General features: G+C 50.8%; 1 long non-coding RNA gene across 2 annotated transcripts; it reads right to left on the bottom strand.

The window, feature by feature from the left end:
* Positions 1 to 14: 14 nt before the first annotated feature.
* Positions 15 to 23,880, bottom strand: LOC140711483 (uncharacterized). 2 transcript variants are annotated; one of them, XR_012092700.1, is made up of 4 exons: positions 23,630 to 23,880; positions 9,052 to 9,149; positions 7,702 to 7,811; positions 15 to 101 (listed from the first exon to the last, which is right to left on the bottom strand). It is a non-coding gene; the product is annotated as an uncharacterized lncRNA (long non-coding RNA). The 2 variants fall into 2 exon arrangements; XR_012092699.1 differs by lacking the exon at positions 15 to 101 and having other exon boundaries at positions 4,799 to 7,811.
* Positions 23,881 to 25,408: the final 1,528 nt, after the last annotated feature.

Below are 25,408 nucleotides of genomic sequence, written 5' to 3'. Positions count from 1 at the left end.
AGTCACTGGAAGATCTTCCTCCAGCGGTGCCCTGGATGGCTGCTCCTGCAAACAGCACGTGGCATCTTCTGCTCTTCCCTCCAGGCTCTGCCCTGCACATCCTGTCAAGGCAAGCCCCAGTGACCTGGAGAGCTGGCCTGATGCTGAGGGTGTGGCCTTCTGGGGCTTTAGGGGGCAGCAGGTGGGACGAATGACGATGCCCATCCACTACCTGAAGCACTAGGACACTCTTGCAGGGCCAGGCTGGAAGGCCGGCCCTTTTCTTGGTTGAGTCAAAAGCCCTAGCACAGTGGCAAAAAATGGGACAGAATGACAACCAGCACCTCAGAAACTTCCAGAGGGAGGAGAGGATTTGATGGCTATCAAATTGTATCTGTTGCCTTTTTTCTGACTTTTTCACCTGGCCAGGCTGGCGTTTGGAGTGCCTGTGGGGAGAGCCATCCTGGCTGGCTGGCTGGCTCCCTTGCTGCAGCTGGGAAAGGGATTCTGGGTATAAAGGGGTGTGTGTCTTGTGGGCCAAACAGAAAGACAGGCAGGGTCAGAGCCAGCCTGCCAGAGGCAAAGGCAAAAGTGGTCCCCAGAACACAGCCAGCGGGGCAGCCCCTTAAAGCCAAACCCCGCCCGAAGCAGAACCACTTTGGCCTCCCCTGCCCAAAATGGGTAGTGTCTACACCTCCCTGAGCTCAGGCTCAGGCCCAGCCCTGGGCTGACCTAAGAGGAAAGCGCCTTCCTGGACTGCCCTCTGAAATGTGTATAGATTGATTCTAAAAACTCTTGTTTCACTTGACTTTAGAGTGTCTGGGGAGCTGCCGTATTCTGAAAGTTACATAGCACACAATAATGTTATCTGGAAGCTCTGTTTTTGTTTACATTTCTGTATCCCTGGGTTGACTGCCAATCCGAGGCCATCATGAAGCTCTGTGTTGTCTGTTTTATTTTATAACCTTCCTCTCAACTATTAAAATTAGAGATCTAATGTTTTCTGTGTTTTGGATGTTTTTGTCTTATGGGTCCCTTTTTCCCCATGCAGAGAAGTAATCGAAACGACTGACGCATTCTTATCCAAACCTTTCCTCGTTTCGGTCACTGGGGGCGCCCTGGTCAAGACAAGAGTCTGGCCCAGATAGCTTAAGTGACCTGCCCAGGGCCTTGGACAGTCACTGCCTGCTGAGTCCTGGTTCAGCATTCACTGCTCTCGGCTGTGGCAGCAGCGGGGTCCCCTGGGCTCCGTCCATCTGCCTCATACCACCCTGCATCCTGACTGGTGGCCTCTGCCAGGCTGAGACCACCAGGCTTTATGTAATCACCCAGGGATCCAGTCTTGGCCTACCAGGAACCGCCCCCCAGGGTTAGACCACAGGAGGAGCCACAGTCCCAAAAAGAGGGTGCAAAGCTCACATCACTTGTGGTCAGACACTTAGGGACAGCCACACTCTGTGTCCACACACCTAGGGATGGCCACACCTCTGCCCACGCACCTAGGGACAGCCACACACTGCATCCAGGCACCTAGGGACAGCCACGCTCTGCATCCACACACCTAGGAATGGCCACACCTGTGTCCATGCACCTAGGGACGGCCACACCTATGTCCATGCACCAAGGGACGGCCACACCTGTGTCCATGCACCTAGGGACAGCCACACCTGTGTCCATGCACCAAGGGATGGCCACACCTATGTCCAGGCACCTAGGGACAGCCACACCTGTGTCCATGCATCTAGGGACGGCCACACCTATGTCCATGCACCTAGGGACGGCCGCACCTGCACAGCACTTGTGCTGTGCCAGGCACACTCAGAAGTGTGTTATGTGTATTGGCTCACTTGACTCAACTCGCTTCGGAGGCGGGTTCTGTGGCCACCCCCACCCTGGTAGAGTGAATTTGGGCAGCTGACACAGTGTCTCACGACTGATCAGCAGTGCAGCTAGGATGCTACCCGCCCGGCCTGGCCCAGGGTCTGCTCAGTAACACTGCTCATGCTATGGATGGAGAAAGCAGGAGGGGACGTAGGGTCCCTCTAGGAAATTCAAACTAGGAGGAAATCTGGAGTTTGCCTGGCTTTCCCTGTTGCTTACCATGATTGCTCTGGGAGACTGATCTCTTTGGGGCCCCTGGTCCCTAAGTCCCAATTTGTGCTTTTCCATCATGACCTGGCCAGATGGATAAGAAAGCTACAGGCCTGGGACACTGGTCTTGTTCCAGGAGGCGTGAGAAGGGTTGGTACCAGGCGCTGTGAGGTGCCTTTTCCAAGGCTCCCTGTAGTCAGCCCACAGGACTAAAAAGGGCCCTAACCCATCTTCTGTCTCTAAATAGCTGGGCATGAAGGATTTATCTTATCTAGAGAGAACTCTCTGTGAAAGGCCAACTAAATCCCATTTCCTATCCCAAGACATGCAGCCCTGCTGTTGGGAGCCCAGGGGACTGCCCACCACATGAACTTCAGGAGGCAGCACATGCCTCCAGGAAGCCGGGGCAGTGGAGGGGTGGAAGAGGCTCCCTCTGAGCCTCTGCACTTCCTCCCACGCCTCAGATGAGCTCAGGTGGGTGCTGTGCCCTGTGTCACCCAGACGAACTCTTCCCTAGCAGGGCGGGGCCAGTCACATTTCCGGCCCAGAATATTCTCCAGGCTCTGTTGGATGGCGGCTGTGAGGGAAACGAGAAGTGTACAGGGCTCTGCTGACTGGGAAAAAGAGAGGAGATTATCTAACCCAGAACAAATGGTGTGGCCAAACTACAAACACTATGGAACCCAAAAGCAGTCTTTTGCATCAGAAAGAACAAAGGCTTCCTGGAAGAGGTGGGTCTGCAGCTGGGCTGGAAGAGCAGGAGGATGTGAGTAGAACAGAGGAGGAGGTGTTTCAGGGAAGGAAAGTGGGCTCAGACACCAGGGAGAGAGGAGTGAAGCCAGGAGCGGGGTGGAAGGCGTCCCTGTTTCCACTAAAGCCGATGCCTCTTCATTCAGCCAGTCACACCGTAGGCATTTTTTGAGTCCTGCCTAGGTGCCAGCGAGAACTGGTAACTATACAAGATTCTGAGACACAGGAGAGCTGGGGGACGTAGCCAGACGGCCTTATCAAGGATGAACGGAGAGTCCTATTTTTATACCTAAAAACAAAACAACCAAGTGCAGGGTGGGAAAAACAACAGTAAGTGCCATTAAGATTTATATTCTGGCCGGGCGCGGTGGCTCAAGCCTGTAATCCCAGCACTTTGGGAGGCCGAGACGGGTGGATCATGAGGTCAGGAGATGGAGACCATCCTGGCGAACACGGTGAAACCCTGTCTCTACTAAAAAATACAAAAAACTAGCCGGGTGAGTCAGCGGGCGCCTGTAATCCCAGCTACTCGGAGGCTGAGGCAGGAGAGTGGTGTGAACCCAGGAGGCGGAGCTTGCAGTGAGCTGAGATCTGGCCACTGCACTCCAGCCCGGGCGACAGAGCGAGACTCCGTCTCAAAAAAAAAAAAAAGATTTATATTATATCTTGGAATATTTTCCAATATATATATTTTTTGAGATGGAGTTTCGCTCATGTCGCCCAGGCTGGAGTGCAGTGGCGTGATCTCAACTTACTCCAACCTCTGGCTCCCAGGGTTCAAGTTATTCTCCTGCCTCAGCCTCCCGAGTAGCAGGGATTACAGGCACCCACCACCACGCCGGGTTAATTTTTTGTATTTTTAGTAGAGACAGGGTTTCACCATGTTCGCCAGGCTGGTCTCGAACTCCTGACCTCAGGTGATCCACCCATCTTGGCCTCCCAAAGTGCTGGGATTACAGGTGTGAGCCACTGTTCCCCGCTCCATTTTTTTTTAATAGTGAATATATATTATTTTTACAATCAGAACAAAAAGTTATAAAACAATTTAGGTTTTTTCAGTGACTTGAAGTTCAACAGGTCAACAGGAAAATGGGGAAGTCCCTTCCCCTACCACCCAAAAAAGAGCTAATGATGGCTGAGAGTGGTGGCTCACAGCTGTAATCCCAAAACTCTCAGAAGCCAAGGCAGGAGGATCGCTTGAGCCCAGGAGTTAGAGGCAAGCCTGGGCAACATAGGGAGCTCCTGTCTCTACAAAAAAAAAAATTACAGTTAGGCAGGGTGTGGTGGCTCATGCCTGTAATCCCAGCACTTTGGGAGGCTGAGGCGGGTGGATCTCCTGAGGTCAGGAGTTCCAGACCAGCCTGGCCAACATGACGAAACCCTGTCTCTACGAAAAATACAGAAATCTGCCGGGCATGGTGGCACACTCCTGTAATCCCAGCTACTCAGGAGGCTGAGGCAGGAGAATCGCTTGAACCTGGAGACAGAGGCTGCAGTGAGCTGAGATCGAGCCATTGCACTCTAGTCAGGGTGACAGAGCAAGACTCTGTCTCAAAAAAAAAAAAAAAAAAAAAAGCTGGGCATGGTAGCATGTTCCTCTAGTCTCAGCTACTCCCAGGGCTAAGGTGGGAAAATCGCTTCAGCCTGGGTGGTCAAGACTGCAGTAAACCGAGATTGCACCACTGCATTCCAGCCTGGGTGACAGAGCGAGACCCTATCTCCCAGAAAAAAAGAAGAGCTAATGTGATTTTGGACAATATCAGAAGTGTGGCACCAACAGCCAAGGCTGCCTCCCTCTGCTTGGTCAGGCACCCATCAGTGGTGCAGGGGAAGAGCAGGGCCTCACATCAGGAGCCTGGTCTGAGCCTAGCCCCTCTGTCACTGTCTGCGTGATCCCGGGCGAGTAACTACCTCTGTTTCCTCATCTATAAAATGAGGTGGGCTCCTAAATCCAAAAGTTCCAGTTCCTCTCTAAAGACTCCACAAAACCTTTTTTTTTTTTTTGAGACAGAGTCTCACTCGCTCTTGTCACCCAGGCTGGAGTGCAATGGCACAATCTCGGCTCACTGCAACCTCTGCCTCCCAGGTTCAAGTGATTCTCCTGCCTCAGCCTCCTGAGTAGCTGGGATTACAGGCGCCCGCCACCATGCCCGGATAATTTTTGTACTTTTAGGAGAGATGGGGTTTCGTCATGTTGGCCAGGGTGGTCTCGAACTCCTGACCTCAGGTGATCTGCCCGCCTTGGCCTCCCAAAGTGCTGGGATTACAGGCATGAGCCACCATGCTGGGCCTCATAAAAACTCTTGAAGGCACTTGCTGGCAAACTGGCAGAGGTGAGAAGGCTAAAGGCTGGGAGGTTGCCCTGCAGGAGGGTCCAAGGGCGGAGAGACCAAGAGAGCGGTGCAGGCAGCGGGAGACTCTTCCAAGCGCCCCAAGCCCCAGCTGCTGGGAAGGGCTGCAGGGCTGCTGGCCTGGCTGGGGGTCATTTGCTGGGACTCACTAAAGGGACCTAATTCTGGCGCTACAGGTGGGACACAGCCACAAAATCCTCTACGGTCAAAGTACACTGGCCGTGACTTCCAGGCCTGCTCATCAGATCCAAGAAGGTAGAGCTAGGGAAAAAACGCTGGTGAGCCGAGTGGGATGGAAAAGACAGCCCAGCGGACAGCAAGACCTGCAGCAAGGTGGCTCCCTGAGCTGAACCTGGACTCGCTGTGGGCAGGGGCTCTCCTCTCACCCTCTCACTGTCCTCTGGGTCCACTCCCTCAGGCGATGGCAGCCACCTGACCCAGGATGTCCCACTCTTTTCACAGCCAAAGCTCTCCTCCTGAGTTCTGGAGTCTCTTTGGCTCCTGCTCTCCCACCTTAGGCTCCAGGGCCTGGCTCTTTCAGTCCCTGCAACCAACCAGTCAGCTCCCAGTTCACCACCCTCCCCCAACACCCCAGCTCTCCCCTGTGGAGGTGGCATGGGGACAGCGGGGGCGGCAGGCAGGCTGCATGTGGGGGCTCAGGCACCTCACCCCTGTGGGGCCGATGCTGGGGGTAGGTTGACTCAAGTGTGGAGATCAGGGTCTTGGGCAAGGCCGCTCCCTCCTTAGATCTTCCAGGTTCTGTTTCCTGATTGTAAGAGCTGGGTATCAGTGCCTGATTTCCTCTATTCCTCACTTTCTGTCTCTCTGTGAAATGATTCCATATAATCCTACTTTGATCAATCTTTTAAAATAGAATAAAGGCCAGGCATGGTGGCTCACGCCTGTAATCTCAGCCTTTTGGGAGGTCAAGGCGGGCAGATCACGAGGTCAGGAGATCCAGACCATCCTGGCTAACATGGTGAAACCGCGTATCTACTAAAAATACAAAAAAAATTGGTCGGGCGCCGTGGCTCACGCCTGTAATCTCAGCACTTTGGGAGGCCGAGGCGGGCGGAACACGAGGTCAGGAGATCAAGACCATCCTGGCTAACATGGTGAAACCCTGTCTCTACTAAAAAAAATAAAAATAAATTAGCCAGGCGTGGTGGCGGGCGCCTGTAGTCACAGCTACTCGGGAGGCTGAGGCAGGAGAATGGCGTGAACCTGGGAGGCGGAGCTTGCAGTGAGCCGAGATCGCACCACTGCACTCCAGCCTGGGCAACAGAGCAAGACTCCGTCTCAAAAAAACAAAAACAAAAAACAAAAAAAATTAGCCAGACATGGTGGCACGTGCCTGCAGTCCTAGCTACTCAGGAGGGTGAGGCAGGAGAATCACTTGAACCCAGGAAGCAGAGGTTGTAGTAAGCCGAGATCGCGCCACTGCACTCCAGTCTGGGTGACAGAGCAAGACTCTGTCTCAAAAAATAAAATAAATAAATAAAAATAAAATAAAACAGAGTAAAACACAAAGAAAACAGGTCATTTAAAATGTGTTCAGAGGCCGGGTGCAGTGGCTCGCGCTTGTAATCCCAGCACTTTGGGAGGCAGAGGCAGGAGGATCACCTGAGATCAGGGGTTCAAGACCAGCCTGGCCCACATGGTGAAACCTCATCTCTATTAAAAACACAAAAATTAGCCAGGCATGGTGGCACGCGCCTGTAATCCCAGCTACTCGGGAGGCTGAGGGCAGAGAATCGCTTAAACCCCGGAGGTGGAGGTGCAGTGAGCCGAGATTGTGCCACCGCACTCCAGCCTGGGTAACAGTGTGAGACTCCATCTCAAAAAAGAAAAGAAAAAAAAAGACCAAGAGTTCTTGGGGCAAGATTTGGCTTTGGGGGCAGAAGTAAATAGTCCTGTAATAGCAGCTAATCATGACTTGCACTACCTGAGCTCCTACTACGCGTCAGGCCGAAGCCGCTGACATCATCTCTAGTCCCCAAAACAACCCTAGGAGGTAGCTATTATTGCTGCTATTTTTAGGCAAAAAAAACTGAGGCTCAGGGAAATTAACGATCTTGCTCAAGGTCATATGGTGAGCAAGTGATGAAGCTGGGCTCTGACCTGACGCCTGCTAGACTCTAAAGTTTGGGCTCTTGTCTCTCAGGTCCTCAAGTGCTTATGAAACTCCTTCCCATTCAGTTCTTCATTTTGTCTCCAAACATCCGGTCTGTGCACCCACCCTGTGCCAGGGGCAGTGCTCAGGTTTTGAGGATGCAAGATGCCTAAGATGACCTCCGTCCAGAAGGTCACCTTCGAGTTGGGAAACAAACACGGCCCAGTCCAGGCAGCGGAAGAGGAGGGTGAGAAGTGCAGACTGGAGGGGGCCAGGTTGCCCCAGGGCGCAGAGACTCCACCACCACAGACTCCACCCTCCAGCAGGAATCTCTTAAGCTCCCGAATGTACACCCCATGTCAAGAGAGTTGAGAAAAGACAAAGGAGGAAGAAATACTAACCTGGGTGGGCACCTACCTGACATCTGTCTGGTATACTGCACATGGCATCTCATTTAATCTTTCAGCAACCCTGAGAGGCTGGCACTGTTACTGTCACTGTCACTTTCTAGACAAGGGCAGTCAAACCTAAAGAAGTGAAGAAAAAGCCATGGTCAGCCCACGTTCCCTGCAGAGCAGAGCGTCCCGGCAGCCTGGGCTTTCTCTAGAGCATGCCACTGTCTTCCCAAGAATGTGTGGAAGTAGAAGGAAAGAGAGTGGGGACACCCCGAAGCCCGACTGCAGGGAACTAAACCCAAGACCCGGAGGGAGACCACAGGTGCCCAGGGCTGGCCCCGCCACACCACTGCCAGGTGTGTTTGCTCCTGCTAATGTCTCAGTCATAGCTGTCTCTTAAATGTCCCAGACCTGGAGGAAGGGTGAGACGGAAGTACAGGAAGGAAGATGCTGGGGGATCCGGAGTGAGCGAGGACATTCCAAACCCACAGGAGCTCTGGAAGGAACTCCCAACGTCCGCCCCCGCCATGCCCTAACTCCTCCCTGCAGTTCCAATTTTCCAAAGTAATGATCTTGGTGGGTAAGAAACTCATCCTGTCCTCACCGCCTCGGCCTTGGCAGGACTAGTCCAGCCGGCTCCCTCCACCTCTTCCCCTTGAGGACTCCAGGCAGGTAACAGGCCTGAGCGCCTCCCTCCCCAGGCACAGCGGACAGACGAGACCAGGACTGGAAGGACTTGCGTCCCTGTCACCAGTCGCACAAATGAAGCTGCCAGCGATAATAACAGGGCAAGGGCGCGCTCACCAGCTCTCAGGCCTTGCTAGAGCACGGGCCCTGGAGGAGTGGGGTTCCCTGCGTGCCAGACTGGTGCCTCCTGCCCTCCCCAACCAGCGCACTCTCCTCTGACTCAAATGCCCCCTAGGCGTTTGCTCCCCTTCACTCCCTTCCTGGGAGTTCTAAGAGGTTCCTGCCAGGGTTCTCTGAAGCCTTGAGTAGGGACCTCTGTGGGGCCACCACAGCCCTCAGGCCACAGCCCTGTAAGGGAGGCGGTGGGTGCTGGAGTCTGGGCAGAGGGGCTGCTGAGAGCTGCTCTGGCTAAGTTTCGTGCCCAGGTGAGGAGGAAGCATTCCCTAAGGAAGCAGGAGCCCTCTAAGAAGTTTGATTTGCTTGGGGTTTGAAATTTCAGCCTTAATATAAAGAGTTCCTATATATCTGTAAGAAAAATAAAATGCGGCCGGGCGTAGTGGCTCACACTTGTAATCCCAGCACTTTGGGAGGCCAAGGAGGGTGGATCACCTGAGGTCGGGAGAACATGGAGAAACCCCGTCTCTACTAAAAATACAAAAAATTAGCTGAGCCTGGTGGCACATACCTGTAATCCCAGCTATTCGGGAGGCTGAGGCAGCAGAATTGCCTTAACCCGGGAGGCAGAGGTTATGGAGAGCCAAGATCGCACCATTGTACTCCAACCTGGGCAACGAAAGCGAAACTCCATCTAAGAAAGAAAGAAAAGAAAGAAAAAGGAAGGAAGGAAGGAAGGAAGGAAGGAAGGAAGGAAGGAAGGAAGGAAGGAAGGAAGGAAGGAAGGAAGGAAGGGAGGGAGGGAGGGAGGGAGGGAGGGAGGGAGGGAGGGAGGGAGGGAGGGGGAAGGCAGGCAGGCAGAAAGTCGGGAGGGAGGGAGGCACGCATGGCGGCTCACGCCTGTAATCCCAGCACTTTGGTAGGCAGAGGCAGGCAGATCACTTGAGCCCAGGAGTTCGAGACCAGCATGGCTAACAAGGCAAAACCCTGTCTCTACTAAAAAAAAACCCACAAAAAATTAGCCGGGTGTGGTGGTGTGCACCTCTAACCCCAGCTACTCAGGAGGCTAAGGCACAAGAATTGCTTGAACCCAAGAGGTGAATGTTGCAGTGAGCCAAGATTGCACCACTGCACTCCACCCTGGGCAACAGAGCAAGGCTCCATCTCAAAAAATAAAAATAAAATAGAAAATTTAAAAAAAATAAAATGTGTACCATGGGAAGCTGGCAAACAGTATGGATTAACTATTCATAAAAGAGCTTCAAATGATAACAATTATATGAAAAAAGTTTTGGGAGGCTGAGACGGGCGAATCACGAAGTCAGGAGATCGAGACCATCCTGGTTAACATGGTAAAACCCCGTCTCTACTAAAAAAATAAAATAAAATAAAAATAATTAAAAAAACTAGCTGAAGGCCGGGCGCGGTGGCTCAAGCCTGTAATCCCAGCACTTTGGGAGGCTGAGACGGGCGGATCACGAGGTCAGGAGATCGAGACCATCCTGGCTAACACGGTGAAACCCCGTCTCTACTAAAAAATACAAAAAACTAGCCGGGCGTGGTGGCGGCGCCTGTAGTCCCAGCTACTCGGGAGGCTGAGGCAGGAGAATGGCGTAAACCCGGGAGGCGGAGCTTGCAGTGAGCTGAGATCCGGCCACTGCACTCCAGCCTGGGCAACAGAGCCAGACTCCGTCTCAAAAAAAAAAAAAAAAAAAGAAAAAAAGAAAAAATTCAACTTCATTCATAATCCAAGGAATAAAAATGAAAATTAGGTATGTTTTACCTATAAACAAGTCTATCAAGGCCCAGTGTCATGGCTCACGCTTGTAATCCTAGCACTTTGGGAGGCTGAGGCAGGCGGATTGCTTGAGGCCAGGAATTCAAGACCAACCTGGCCAACATGGTGAGACCGCCATCTCTTTAAAAAAAAAAGAGCGCAGTGGGTCACACCTGTAATCCAGCACTTTGGGAGGCCGAGGCAGGCGGATCACGAGGTCAGGAGTTCGAGACCACCCTGACCAACATGGTGAAACCCCATCTCTACTAAAAATACAAAAACTAGCCCGGTGTAGTGGCATGGGCCTATAATCCCAGCTACTCAGGAGGCTGAGGCAGGAAAATCGCTTGAACCCGGGAGGCAGAGGTTGCAGTGATCCAAGATCATGCCATTGCACTCCACCTAGGCAACAGAGCTACAGACTGTCTCAAAAAAAAAAAAAAAAAAAAAAAAGCCTATCATAAAACTAGTTTTAATATTGAAAAAGTAGAAACAATCTAAATATTTAACCTGAGTACATTAAAAATTATAATGAAATAAGCTATGTGTAGTGGCTCACGCCTGTAATCCCAGCACTCTGGGAGGGCGAGGCAGGCGGATCACTTGAGGTCAAGAGTTCAAGATCAGCCTGGCCAACATGGTGAAACCCTCTCTCTACCAAAAAATACAAAAAAATTAGCCGGGTGTGGTTGTATGCTCCTGTAGTCCCAGCTACTTGGGAAACTGAGGCACAAGAATCACTTGAACCTGGGAGACAGAGGTTGCAGTGAGCTGAGATCACACCACTGCACCCTAGCCTGGGCAACACAGTGAGACCCTGTCTCAAAAAAACAAACAAACAAAAAACTATAATGAAATGTGTGTAGCTCTTAAATATGATGACATAAAAATATTTCAGGAAAATGCTTACAATATATTAAGTTTAAAAGCAGGTTCCAGCTGGGCATAGTGGCTCGCGCCTGTAATCCCAGCACTTTGGGAGTCCAAGGCAGGCGGAACACGAGGTCAGGAGATCGAGACCATCCTGGCTAACACAGTGAAACCCCATCTCTACTAAAAAAAATACAAACAATTAGTCAGGCGTGGTGGCGGGCACCTGTAGTCCCAGCTACTCGAGAGGCTGAGGCAGGAGAATGGCGTGAACCCGGGAGGCAGAGCTTGCAGTGAGCCGAGATAGCGTCACTGCACTCCAGCCTGGGCGACAGAGCAAGACTCCGTCTCAAAAAAAAAAAAAAAAAAAAGCAGGTTCCAAAACAGTATTATGGGGTAGGCACATTTGTCATTTTTATAAGCATCGGTCAGTCCACATGTCTGTAGTAAAAATCATGGAATAGTAAACACTACAGTGTTTACAATCTTTTTTTTTTTTTTTTTGAGACGGAGTCTGGCTGTGTCCCCCAGGCTGGAGTGCAGTGGCGCGATCTCGGCTCACTGCGAGCTTCGCCTCCCGGGTTTACGCCATTCTCCTGCCTCAGCCTCCTGAGTAGCTGGGACTACAGGCGCCCGCCACCGCGCCCGGCTACTTTTTTGTATTTTTAGTAGAGACGGGGTTTCACCATGGTCTCGATCTCCTGACCTTGTGATCCGCCCGCCTCCGCCTCCCAAAGTGCTGGGATTACAGGCGTGAGCCACCGCGCCCGGCCATACAATCTTAAATTCTTGTTCAATGGCAGAATTATGACTTTTCTTTTGTTTTTCTATATTTTGTACTTTTTTCTACAATGTTCCCATATTGCTTTTGTAATGAAACCTTCTTGATGATTTTGAAAGAGTCCTTCAGGAAGGCAATGTTGGAATAATTGGCTGCACAAGGATGTTCTTCACTGAACAGTGAAAATTCTTGCCAATTTAGGCCAGCTGCGGTGGCTCACGCCTGTAATCCCAGCACTTTGGGAGGCCGACGCGGGTGGATTACTTGAGGTCAGGAGTTTGAGACCAGCCTGGCCAACATGGCGAAACCCCATCTCTACTAAAAATACAAAAAAATTAGCAGGGCGTGGTGGCCGGCGCCTGTAGTCCCAGCTACTCAGGAGGCCGAGGCAGGAGAATCGCTTGAACCTGGGAGGCAGAGGTTGCAGTGAGCTGGGTTTGCGCCACCGCCCTCCAGCCTGGGTGACAGAGTGAGACCATGTCTCAAAAAAAAAAAAAAAAAAAAAAAAAATTGCCCATTTGATGGTTATAGAAATGCGCTGGGATGGCAATGGCTGGGAGGAAGGCCAAGGGGATAAACTGCTCCAGATCCAGGAATCCCGAATTTGATGTTACCATGAAATCTAAATGTGTAGAAAGCACAAAGAATCTGGAGTCCCCAGACACTGAATTTGAATCTTACAGCTGCTTTGAGGAAGACGCCTTAGCTTTCTGAGACTCACTGTCCATAAAGTGGAAGTAAGAGCAATGTAGGATGATGGTGAAGATTAAATAAGATAATGAGTTGCTTTGTGAAGCAGAAAGCTCTAAACTAATGATGGATGCAGCAGATAATAACATCTATGTCTGGTTTAGCTTTGGCAAGCTGGACAGCGGCTGCTGTGGTTGAATTTGCCCTGACTGCTGAGAACACTGGGCATGTTGCGGGTGAGAGACAATTTTCCCATAGGGTTCAGGGCAAACTCTTGAATTTTCTGGTCCATGGTACTATAGAATATAAAAATAAACTAGCTGGGCATGGCGGCTCATGCCTGTAATCCCACCAACTGGGGAGGCTGAGGCAGGAGAATCACATGAGCTCAGGAGTTTGAGACCAACACTGTGAGATCTTGTTTCTGCAAAAAGTTTAAAAATTAGCCAGATACAGTGGTAGGGCCTATAGTCCCAGCTACTTGGGAGGCTGAGGTGGGAGGATCACTCGAGCCCAGGAATTTGAGGTTATAGTGAGCGATGATGACACCATTGCATGTCAGCCTGTGTGAACAGAACGAGACTCTATCCCAGAATTTTTTTTTTTTTTGGAGATAGATTCCTACTCTTGCCCAGGCTGGAGTGCAGTGGCAGGATCTCGGTTCACTGCAACCTCTGCCTCCCAGGTTCAAGAAACTCTCCTGCCTCAGCCTCCCGAGTAACTGGGATTACAGGCATGCGCAACCATGCCTGGGTAATTTTTTTTTTTGTATTTGTAGAGATGGGGTTTCACTATATTGGCCAGGCTGGTCTCGAACTCCTGACCTTGTGATCCACCCGCCTCAGCCTCCCCAAGTGCTGGGATTACAGGTGTGAGCCACTGCATCCAGCCTAAAAAAATTTTTTTTCATTAAAAAAATTAAATAAAAATAAACTTATTCAGAGCTCAGAGGAAGGTGTTTGGTGACCTGCTGACTACTCTTTGAGGAGTGAATATATGACCCCTGATGAGAACCCCTGGTTAGTCGTGTGCTGAGCACTGGGAAGGAGAGAAAATGGCATAAAATGCAGACACCTGTTACCTCCTTCACCTATACCTGCTTACTGATGTTTTGGCGAAATGCTTGGGAGCTGAGTTGGGTGGACCGAGGATGCCAGAGCTTGTCATCTAAGGAGGCTGGGAGAGGCTGGGTGGTGGTTCTGGTTAGATGGGTCTCCACCCTGCACGAGATAGATGGGCAGGCTCATGAATCATGAGCCCCTTGTGTTCATAACCCATTAACTAGTTTGTCGCAGCACCACTCTTGACTTTCCCACAATATGGGCCCAGACATTCTCAGAGGGTACCATGTTCTTCAGTCCACCCAGATGAAATGGATTTACAAATCCAATGATGAGCTTTCTGAGTATTGACTGTGTTTGGAGATTTGTTCTTGACTGTGCCACTCCAAGTCCTTCAAATGAAAGACAACGTTCGCCCTTTTTTTTCCTTCCTTTTCTGCTCCTTCTAGGATACCCCTCGCCACGTTTTCTGTTTTACCTCCTTTTCTTTCAAGGAATCATTTTAATTGTTCTTCCTCTCCTTGTTCCTCAGTTTCCCTCGCCTTCTCCTCATGTCCTCCTCTCTCTGCCTCTGGATCCAGCCAGCGTCTTCCTCTGTGCTCTTCATGTCACAGGCACCTGTCACCAGGAGCCACTGATGCCAGGCTGTCCTGAGCCAACGCACAGGGAGGACTGTGTGATGAGGGAGTGCAGATGGCAAGACAGCCATTCAGCAGCAGAATGGGGGCTGCCCTTGCCGCCTAGGCCATTCAGGCTGGGGCTCCTGAGCTGCGTGGTCCTCCCTTCATCACTCACCCCTTCTCTGCCAGCCCTCCTCCCCTGCCCTCCCTCCACAGGAGCCCTTGGATTTATCCACACCTGCTGGTGCTGACATGCCCTAGACTGAAAGCGCCGCTCCAGGTGTGGTTTCGCCTGGTGAATGGAGAGGCACGGGGCAGCTCTATGTCCAGAGGTGGGAGAGGCTGTTCAGGGGCGGCCTTGCGCTTGGGTTCAGCCAGCGCGGCTGCCCCTGTCCACGCGGCCGTTCTGTTGATCCCCGCTATCGAGCGGAGCGTCAGGACACGAGCTTTTGCTGTCTCCTTCCTGCCTCAGAACCCCACCCACTGTGTTTTTTCTCATCTGAATCTCATTTTGAAATCTCCAGCCCAAGGGGTTTCCCAACACCTCCCAGTTTTGAATCAACCCGCTGATGCCAGCACTCCCAGATGAGGAATAGAGATGTGAGGTGTGACCTGGCCTGGCACTGTGCCCCGAAGACACTCCTGTGCCCGCAACAGTCATCCGACTGGTGGCATCTGGACAAACAAACCTAGTTCCCTCCTTAGCTTCCATGAAGGAGAAAAACAAGTGGGTACAAGCTGAGGGCAAGGCTGGGAGTGGAACTGTAGGAACAAGGACTGGCCAGATGGGGACACCAAGGCAGCCACGCTCCTCCCCTGGAGCCACAGCTGCAGGTCTGGCCTGCACCAGGTGGTCCTCTTGGGCAGCCAAAGAATTCTCTGCCCCCACCAGTGTCTCGGTGGAAACCATGCCCAGTCTCTCTCGGGGCCACCCCACAGGAATATGCCTTTTAGTTCCCCACCTATGGCTTCATGGGGAAGAATTCCGGCAGCAGGGGCCCAGACATGGCAGCAGAGTCTAGAGCAAACACAGAGAACTGGGTCAGTCTTCCTCTTTGTCCTACTGCAGCCTCGGGGTCCGGTCATTCTCTGAATGGGGCTGAAGGACAGCAATAGAGCCAGAAAGGCAGCCTGGGTCTGTGCATCATGTTCTAGCCAACAAAACATCCCGCCTTGGATTTTATTTTTAAAATCTATTCAAAGCTTCGGTTCTGCATCCAATTCCCAGAGAGCCCATCCCCTCATCCAAATGCACAGAGTGGCATGCCAGCACTGAGCCACCTCTGGAGGGTCGGCACCCTCTCACAGGGGTGAACACCGCAGACTGTAACTGAGCCTCTCTCTGCTCCTCTGATTTGAGGAGCAAGCACACCTGATACCACAGCAAGCACTTGTTCTTGGCACTTGGTGTCACTCTTGCTTCATCTTGGCTCAGCTTATACCCTTCAACAGAGTGGTGGCGATCACCACAGAGAACTCTCTTCTTCCCCCTCCGCGCCACATGCACACACATGCACACTCACACAAGTATACTCACATATGCGCACAATTGCACACACATGCACACTTGCCCACACACGCGCACAATTGCACACACATGCACTCACACACGCACTCACATACGCACGCACACGCACACTTGCACACACGCACATTCACACAAGTGCACAATTGCACACACGCACACTCCACATGCACATTCACACACACACACACACGCCCGCCAGGGCAGGAGCCTGGCTCTCCAGGAGACAGGGCAAGTGTCCAGACAGAAGGATGAGAGCCATGTTGTGGCACAGGAGGGCCCCATGGCGGATGGTGGGGAGGAAGGGCCATGTGGACAGGCAAGGTGGGGTTGGGAGGGGGTCCTCATCTTCCCTGAGCAGGGCCCCGGGTGGAACCAAGTCTTCTGCGATTGCTCATTGTTGACTTCATCAGCATATTCTTAAAACTCGAAATTGCTCAGAAGATAATCTAACAGCACAAACATGCACACATAAACAGTAAGAGTTCGTTGCCATCAAATTGGCAAACTGTGGTGGCAGAAGCACAGAAAGGATCCATTCCAGGTGTGGGGCTTGCTGCCCCTCCCTCTTCAATGCGCTGGCTACCAAGCCTTTGCCAGTCCCCAGTGCAGCAGTTCACAGACTTTTTTTCTGCTAAGAACGGCTTTTGGAAACCCCAAAAATGTGATGTGCCCTTTCGGTGAATAGAATTAATTGGCGTAATAGAACATGTCCTCCTCTCAGGCTTCAGCGCTGCTGCCTCTTCGCAGCTTCTCTCAGCCTCAGTTCTGTCACTTTTCCTCACTCAGACAACAACAGGTTCCTCCTAGCGAGGCGGTAATAAGCTCCCACTGGACTTTGGGGTCCTCCAGAATCACCTGCAAACTCCGCTCCTCCCTCCCAACGTTGTCTCTAGAAGATTCCTTTGTCCTGGAGGCTCTCCTTTCAGTGAAGGACCCTCATGGGGACACAGTGCCTCCTCTGGGACACACAGCCATAATATTCTTCTCATAAGAAATCCAACTTGACCGGGCACGGTGGCTCACGCCTATAACCCAGCACTTTGGGAGGTCAAGGCAGGTGGATCACCTGAGGTCAGGAGTTTGAGACCAGCCTGACCCAACATGGTGAAACCCCATCTCTACTAAAAATACAAAAATTAGCTGGGCATGGGGGTGCGTGCCTATAATCCCAGCGAGTCGGGAGGCTGAGGCAGAAGAATCACTTGAACCCGGGAGGCGGAGGTTGCAGTGAGCAGAGATCACACCACTGCCCTCCAGCCTAGGCAAGAGCAAGACTCCATCTCAAAAAAAAAAAAAAAAAAGAAAAGAAAAGAAAACTCCTCTGCTACCCATGAGGGAAGGTGGCTCAGGATGAAAGAGAAGTTTGACAATCCCTAAATATCACCAGCTTAAGAAGAGCCATTACCCAAGAAGTCAGTGTGGAAAGGGCTGCCGGCCTCAGCCACAGCTGTCCTCTACCCACACTGCCGCCTGCCACAGGCCACAGCACTGTCAGCCGAAAAAGCCCAGTGACATCTGGGTTACAGGGCTTGAGGCTGTCCTGATTTCTAGCCAACAGCTGGGCTGTCCTCAGCAAGAGCTCTCCTGGGAACGGGTCGGGGAGATTCCCTGTGCCCTGTCATTCTGACATCTCCCTGCACAAGGGAGCGGGTTAACCATGTCCTTGCCACCTCATCTTTGAAAACATCTCATAAAAGCGCATCAGAGAAAACAGTCTTTTCATCCCACCTATCATTAGTTCCCAGAACAGGGGCTGGGGGTAGGCAGCCTCCCTGAGAGTTTGCAGGATGAGGCAACACTGGCGCCTGAACTACCATTTAGCCTATTTCTGGAGATAAGCCTGTTGATGTCAAAGTCAGGAATGACCAACTCCAGCCAACAGCGCCCTGTGGAACTGGGTCTGTGGCATCTCCTTTCTCCCAGGCACCGTCCCCAGGGCAGGAGACAGGAACCCTAGATCGTGGGGGTTTGTGAACTGACCTAGGTAAATAATAACAAGTCGGGCTGCACTCTCCTTGAGGTAGTTCAAAGTACTTTATCACCATTACCTCACCGATCTCACCAACATCCAAGGAAGGAAGGAAAGAAAAAAGAGAGAAGCTTTCTCATTTCATAAAAGTGAATGAGGGATGGGTGCAGTGGCTCACACATGTGATCCCAGCACTTTGGGAGGCCGAGGCAGGTGGATCAGCTGACGTCAGGAGTTTAAGACCAGCCTGACCAATATGATGAAACCCCGTCTCTACTAAAAATACAAAAACTTAGCCGGGCATGGTGGTGGGCACATGTAATTCCAGTTACCCAGGAGGCTGAGACAGGAGAATTACTTGAACCTGAGAGGCGGAGGTTGCATTGAGCCAAGATCTCACCACTGCACTCCAGCCTGGGCAACAGAGCAAGACTCCATCTCAAAAAACGAAAAACAAAAAATAAAAAACAACAACAAAAAAGTGAATGGGGAGTGGGAGCTTTTAGGTGAACCAGCTCCTATTCACTCATGGTCAGTGAAGAACAGGTATCTCAAATATACACAATAACACTAACGGGGAGGAGGAAGGGCACACAAATGAACTCCAAAGCCCTGACTGGCCCATAGCCAGAAAAAAACAAAAAAATTCCCGATTTGGGTAGAGGAGTCCTCAACTGGGAGTTTGACAGTTCAGACTGATTTCAAAAGACGGGCTGAATTTCACTCCTCTGTGCTGGAAAGGAAGGGTATCAAACCATAAATTCCCCCTGCCCTGACTTCACCAAACTGTAAACAACAGAGACGCGCACCTCAGTAATTAGAAGAAAAAGCTAAGTGGCTTGTCAGCTAAGTGGCTTGAGTAGGCATAGGTGTGGCTGGAAGCATTCTGTGTATTTTCTCTATAGCCAAATGTATAAATAGTCAGAAATACTAGTTTAATAAGCTTATAAATTTGGAGTGACTCTTTACATCTGACAGTGAGGTCTGGGGTTCAACTATTTCACCTCTGAAATCAAAGGGGTTGCTATGGAGTATTCATCTCTGACCACTTCTTTTTTTTTTTGAGATGGCGTTTCGCTCTTGTTGCCCAGGCTGGAGTGCAGTGGCACAATCTCAGCTCACTACAACCTCTGTCTCCTGGGTTCAAGCAATTCTCCTGCCTCCGCCTCCTGAGTAGCTGGGATTACAGGCGCCCACCACCACGCCTGGCTAATTTTTTGTATTTTTAGTAGAGATGGGGTTTCACCATGTTGGCCAGTCTGGTCTTGAACTCCTGACCTCAGATGATCCACCCACCTCGGCCCAAAGTGCTGGGATTACAGGCGTAAGCCACCATGCCCGGCCCATCTCTGACCAATTCTTCCAGAATGTTCGACAGGTTTCTTCCTCACACTTTATGATTCTATTTTACTGACACAAACAATTTGCCCTCCAATGTTTTGTGGAGGGGATAACAACTCTGGGTATTCAAAGATGTTTTCTGACATCTTATCTCTTTCCTTCCCTTCTTGGTCTGCCCTGGACTACCTGAAATGCCTCCTAAACACGTGCTTCCCTTACCAATGTTCATGAGACGGGTACTTGTCCTGGTTAACTCCTACAAATTCACAAGATTCTCTAATGCTCAAGTTCAAAGCACTTGCATCTCTAGGTAATCATTGTTTGCTATAATGGTCTTTAGTTTTTTCTATCTACAATGTTTCTAAACGTTAATTTAATTGAACTTAAAAGCGACTGTGCATAATGTGCCGCAACTTGGCACTCAGCTCATGTAAACAGTGTGTTGCTGACAGGGTAGGTCTAGTGCAGGAAATAACCCCGTCAGCAGCGCTGTCCCACATAGGACTACAAATCCATGACAGCCTCAGGGTTCCCCACGAGTCACAATGGGTGATGTCATTCTTCTGGGGCTTGGCTAGGCCATGGCTGGGTCTAGAGGCACTCTCTCTTCCCAGTCCGTTTTTAGAACTAATATTTGCAGTGCTACTTCCACATTTCCCTCTATTTTTGATTCATGCCAGCCTGGGGCCTGAGACAGAATAAGCCTGCAGCTGAACACATTGTTACTACTTTTTTTCCAGAACCTTAGGAAAACGTTGTTAATATCCAGGGCTATGAGTGACCTTGCCGTCCCACATCATGGAACTGTTTATTAAACAGACGGATGGACAACCTTATAATTAGGTCAACTACGTATACTCCGATTCAAGCCCTTGGTTCCATTCCTTTTCTCTCTAAGATTAGGGAATTTCTCAACGACCAATAACGCAGAAGTGCCCCCCCCACACACATCCCGAGGGAGATTGCTCAGCCTACAGCCACCCTGTGAAAATCCCATGACTTCTGGCATCTGCCCCAATAACCCAAGTCTCTTATCTGTGAGCTTTGGTTTGTCAGACCCTGTTGTTCGCATTAGTCTTCCTGTGCCTGTGAGGACAGAACCCGGACAAAGTGGGAGTCCTGATCCTGCGTATGCTGGTTGAATAGGTAAACACCCTCAGATAAGGAGGCCTTGGGAAAACCATTGTGACGTCCTAAGAATGCAAGGTGTAAAAGTTCCGATCCCACTCTCCCACCCCTAAACCAGTTGAGACACAGACCTGCCCTTCCCCAGGTTGACTTGGCCCAAGTAGATAGCATCTGCAATCTACACTCGCTCCCTCCCTCCCAAGTGAATCAGTCTTCAACTGGTTACCTCCCCAGGCTCCTTGGAGACAACGCCAAGTACAGCCTAAGGGGTGACGGATCCATTTCAGGAGCCTGGCATCTCCGAGAGTGCCACCCCAATCCTCCGCTTTGGGCAGGTGCATGGGGAGGACTCAGGAAAGAGGTGTTCTGCCACGGACCAGTCCAGGTCCAAAAAGTCTCGAGAAGTGTCCGGGAGCCAGGAGAAGAGCCGAGAGATGAAAGGAGATGCCTGAGGTGCCGCAGCCCAGGTCTGAGCCGGGCTAGAAACCGCGTGACAAAACAACGATGCGTTCTTAGCCGTGATGGAACTCCCAGATTAGCTCAGCTTTCTTCCTTTTGTTTTGTTTTGTTTTGTTTTGTTTTATTCATCTCTGTAGCATCTGTTTTCCTCTGGGCATGTGACACTTCCACTTTTTCCCTTCTTTGGTCCTCTTCCACAGGTTCTGTTCTGTGCCGGATTAGGTCAGGAGTGATGGATTGTTCTTATACACACAGGATATGGTGGATGAATGTGTTGATCTGACACTCATTGAGAGTTCTAAACAGGGAATCATAGCAGTGACAAGTGGCGAAAGACACGGCCCCTGCCTCTCGAGCTTCTGTGGGACCCAGCAAGCTGGTGGGGCGCACCCAGCTTTATGCATCTGCTCTCAGGAGAGCGGTACAAGCTCCGATTTTTCTACTTTTATTTTTATTTATTTATTTTTTGAGATGGAGTCTCACTCTGTTATCCAGGCTAGAGTACAGTGGCACGATCTCTGCCCCCCAAGTCCAAGCGATTCTCCTGCCTCAGCCTCCCAAGTAGCTGGGATTACAGGCGCCTGCCACTGCGCCCAGCTAATTTCTGTATTTTTAGTAGAGACAGGGTTTCACCATCTTGGCCAGGCTGGTCTTGAACTCCCGACCTCGTGATCTACCCGCCTTGGCCTCCAAAAGTGTTGGAATTATAGGCGTGAGCCACCGCGCCCAGTCTCAGGCTCCGATTTTTCTAAATGGAAGCCTCATCTCTTACTGACCCACTGGGTAACGGAACCCTTGATTTTTTTTTTTTTTTTTTTTTTTTTTTTTGAGACGGAGTTTCACTTTTGTTGCCCAGGCTGGAGTGCAATGGCGCGATCTCAGCTCACTGCAACCTCCGCCTCATGGGTTCAAGCGATTCTCCTGCCTCAGCCTTCCTGAGTAGCTGGAATTACAGGCATGCGCCACCACATTCAGCTAATTTTGTATTTTTAGTAGAGATGGGGTTTCTCCATGTTGGTCAGGCTGGTCTCGAACTCCCGACCTCAGGTGATCTGCCCACCTTGGCCTCCCAAAGTGCTGGGATTACAGGCATAAGCCACCGCACCCAGGCAGAACCCTTTATTTTTATGTAAGACCGATCTCTTGGCCTGGCGCAGTGGCTCACGCCTATAATCCCAGCACTTTGGGAGCCCAAGGCAGGCAGATCACCAGTTCAGGAGATTGAGACCATCCTGGCCAATATGGTGAAGCCCTGTCTCTACTAAAAATACAAAAATTAGCTGGGTGTGGTGGCGTGCACCTGTAAACTCAGCTACTTGGAAGGCTGAGGCAGGAGAATGGTTTGAACCTGGGAGGCAGAGATTGCACAGTGAGCCAAAATCATGCCACTCCACTCCAGCCTGGCAACAGAGTGAGACTCTGTCTCAAAAAAAAACAAAAACAAAAACAAAAAGGATCTCCCGCTGGTAACGACTGGTTAATTAGTCTCTGGTTTTCTGTCCTCCTTCTACTCAAATGCTCCAGAAGAGCTCTGTATTTAAATATGCCCAAGTATGAATCTCTGGTCAAGTGAAGACTATTTCTAGAAAACGAGTAAGTCTTCCCAAATTCATCTGCCTCAGCTAGGACGGGCATAAATCACTTTTTCTTGAATTGGTCTGCATTGCATATCCCCCATTTCCTTTTCATCTTTTTTTTTTTTTTTTAAATTGCCAAACAAGATGTATGCCACCCAAGCCACAAAATGGTAGACAACCAATTTCTGTCCTGCTACATCCAAAATTCTCTAAAGTTCTACAAATACGAGCAATGATCACTAAATGACTTGTGCTGTAAGGGAAGAAGAGGAACTGGAAATATTCTGGCTAGTGCCAGGAGCTCTGGGGACCCCAGCTCTGCCTGGCTGCCTGGGTCGTCATTCCCAAAGAGATAATGTCTATGGCTGCTGACAGGTCTCTCTGGTGACCACACTTTCAGAACTGGAAATTGGTGGTGGCCTGATATGTAGCCTGACAAAGGGCCAGTGTGTCTCTGTCCCAGAAATTGAGATTGTCCCAGAAATCTGAGGCCACATGGTTACCTGCAGGACAGTTCTGACACCATTTAGCTCATTAAAGCAGATGTTCAAACTCTCCAAACCCACCTATCTACTCACAATTTGCATCCCCCCAACCCCCATCAGTCTCCTTTTTTTAAAAAAGAGATATGTTAAGCCAGGCGTGGTGGCTCAGGCCTGTAATTCCAGCACTTTGGGAAGCTGAGGCAGGAGATCACTTGAGACCAGGAATTTGAGACCAACCTGGGCAACACAGCAAGACCCTGTCTCTACAAAAAATCAAAATAAAAAAATAAGCCAGTGATGCGTGCCTGTGGTCCCAGCTACTCGGGAGGCTGAGATGGGAGGATTGCTGGAGCCCAGGAGGATGAGGCTGCAGTAAGCTGTGATTGTAACACTGAACTCCAGCCTGGGCAACAGAGCCAGACCCTGTCTCCAAAAAAAGAAAGAAAAAAGAGAGACAGAAATGCTAGCGGTAAAAACAAACAAAAAAACCTAACTTAAAGCCTGCACATTCCCCGCAGGGGGTTGTTTATGGCCCTGTATCCAGCTGGCTCTTCCTAGATTCAAAAGTAATCATTCCAAAAGAATGCTTTATGGTTAAAATTAAACCACAGTCCAAACGCTATTAGAACCAGACTTTGAACAAATGCCAAAGAGGACAGTTATGAACACCTTGACAAAAAAAGAGATCCACCAGAAGGAAGAAATCTAAAACAAAAAAATTAAATAAAATGTTGAAACCTGTTCAACCACCCTACTATAGTTAGTATGCACTTTTTAACCACATTAGGAAAGCGAAACTCGTCGTGGGTGGGGTGGAAACGCTGCCAGGTCATCCTGTCTAAAGAAACTCGGGTCGCGCCTACCTGAGGGACGTGCGGGCGCGGCTCGGCCCCCACGAGGCGCCCCGACACCCCGCCGGCCGCGCGGCTCCCGCAGGCACAGCGCCCGCCCCGGCGAGCACCAGTGCATCACCCCGGTGACGTGGGTCACCTGCACTGATGCGTTATTCCGCCGCTTGATGAAGAAACCAGCATCTAGGAAAACACAGAGGCGCCCATTAGCGTGCACGAAAATGCCCGAGGGAGCTGAGAGCTGGCGAAGTCACGAGTGCCGGGCTCCGGGCGGGAGGTGGGGGCAGGGCGGCGGGGCAGGGACGGGGCGGGAGCGGCCATCCGAGGCCGGATCAGCAGCGCCCCCTCCTGGAACGCCGGGAGCGCCGCGCGCTCGGGTGCCGCTCTCCTTCCAGCCCGGCGCGCCGCTGCCCCCTATCGGACAAACGCTTTGACAGTTGGCTAAAGCAAGTATCAGACGTCAGCTCCTCCAGGTGGCAAGCACGCCTGGCCAAGCCTCAGTTTCTACTTCTCTCAAATGGGCGCGATGGCAACACCAGCTACCCTTGCACACCTCGGAGGATGACCAGGAACAAATGAAGGAAGAGCCGCTGTTTCTCCCTGGGCTGGCCTCACTGCTTAGTCCTGCCTCGCTGCTTAGGCCCTAACAAAATCCAAGTCGCCTCCCTGAGGTCATCTTTCTCCCCTTGTCTGAACTAGGAGCACAGTTATAAAACCACAGTCATGTTGTTCTAAGAGTGGCGTCTCTCTTCTAGTAGCTTCAATAACTACACAAATGTATTTAGCATGATTTTCAAAACATTTTTTCTTATAAGCATGTATCATAATTTAAATTAGTTTTCTGGCAATTAGCCATTCACTGTCTAAATCCCCCACCACACTGTGAGTCCTGGGGATGCAGGGATCTCCCTGCCACTGTCACTGTTGTGTCTCCAGAATCTGCCTAGCATAGTGCCTCCCACACAGTAGGTGCTCAATAAATCACTGTTGGAAAAATACATGGATGAAGCCTAGGAGCTGGAGGCTAGTCAGAAACAGAAAGGACAAAGTCAGATATGGGGGGAAATCCTATTTCCAGAATGGTAACTCAAGTTAATATTTAAAATGAGGCCAAAGGCCGGGTGCGGTGGCTCATTTCTGTAATCCTAGCACTTTGTGAGGCCGATGTGGGTGAATCACTTGAGGCCCCAGGAGTTCGAGACCAATGGGGCTAACATGGTAAAACCCTGTCTCTACTAAAAATAGAAAAAATTGGCCGGGCGCGGTGGCTCAAGCCTGTAATCCCAGCACTTTGGGAGGCTGAGATGGGTGGATCACGAGGTCAGGAGATCGAGACCATCCTGGCTAATGCGGTGAAACCCCGTCTCTACTAAAAAAAAAAAATACAAAAAACTAGCCGGGCGAGGTGGCGGGCGCCTGTAGTCCCAGCTACTTGGGAGGCTGAGGCAGGAGAATGGCATAAACTCGGAAGGCAGAGCTTGCAGTGAGCTGAGATCCGGCCACTGCACTCCAACCTGGGCGACAGAGCGAGACTCCATCTCAAAAAAAAAAAAAAAAGAAAGAAAAGAAAAAATTAACTGGGCGTGGTGGTGCGCATCTGTAATCCCAGCTACTGAGGAGATGAGGCATGAGAATCTCTTCATGGGAGGCAGAGGTTGCAGTGAGCCGAGATTGCACCACTGCACTCCTGCCTGGTGACAGAGTGAGACTCTGTGTCAAAAAATAAAAATAAAAAAGGCCAGATACAGTGACTCACGCCTATAATACCAGCACTGGAGGAAGCCAAGGTAG

The sequence above is a fragment of the Chlorocebus sabaeus genome, chromosome 1, assembly GCF_047675955.1.
Source record: "Chlorocebus sabaeus isolate Y175 chromosome 1, mChlSab1.0.hap1, whole genome shotgun sequence".
Taxonomy (NCBI): Eukaryota; Metazoa; Chordata; class Mammalia; order Primates; family Cercopithecidae; genus Chlorocebus; species Chlorocebus sabaeus.
This window is presented reverse-complemented; position numbering and strand designations above follow the sequence as displayed.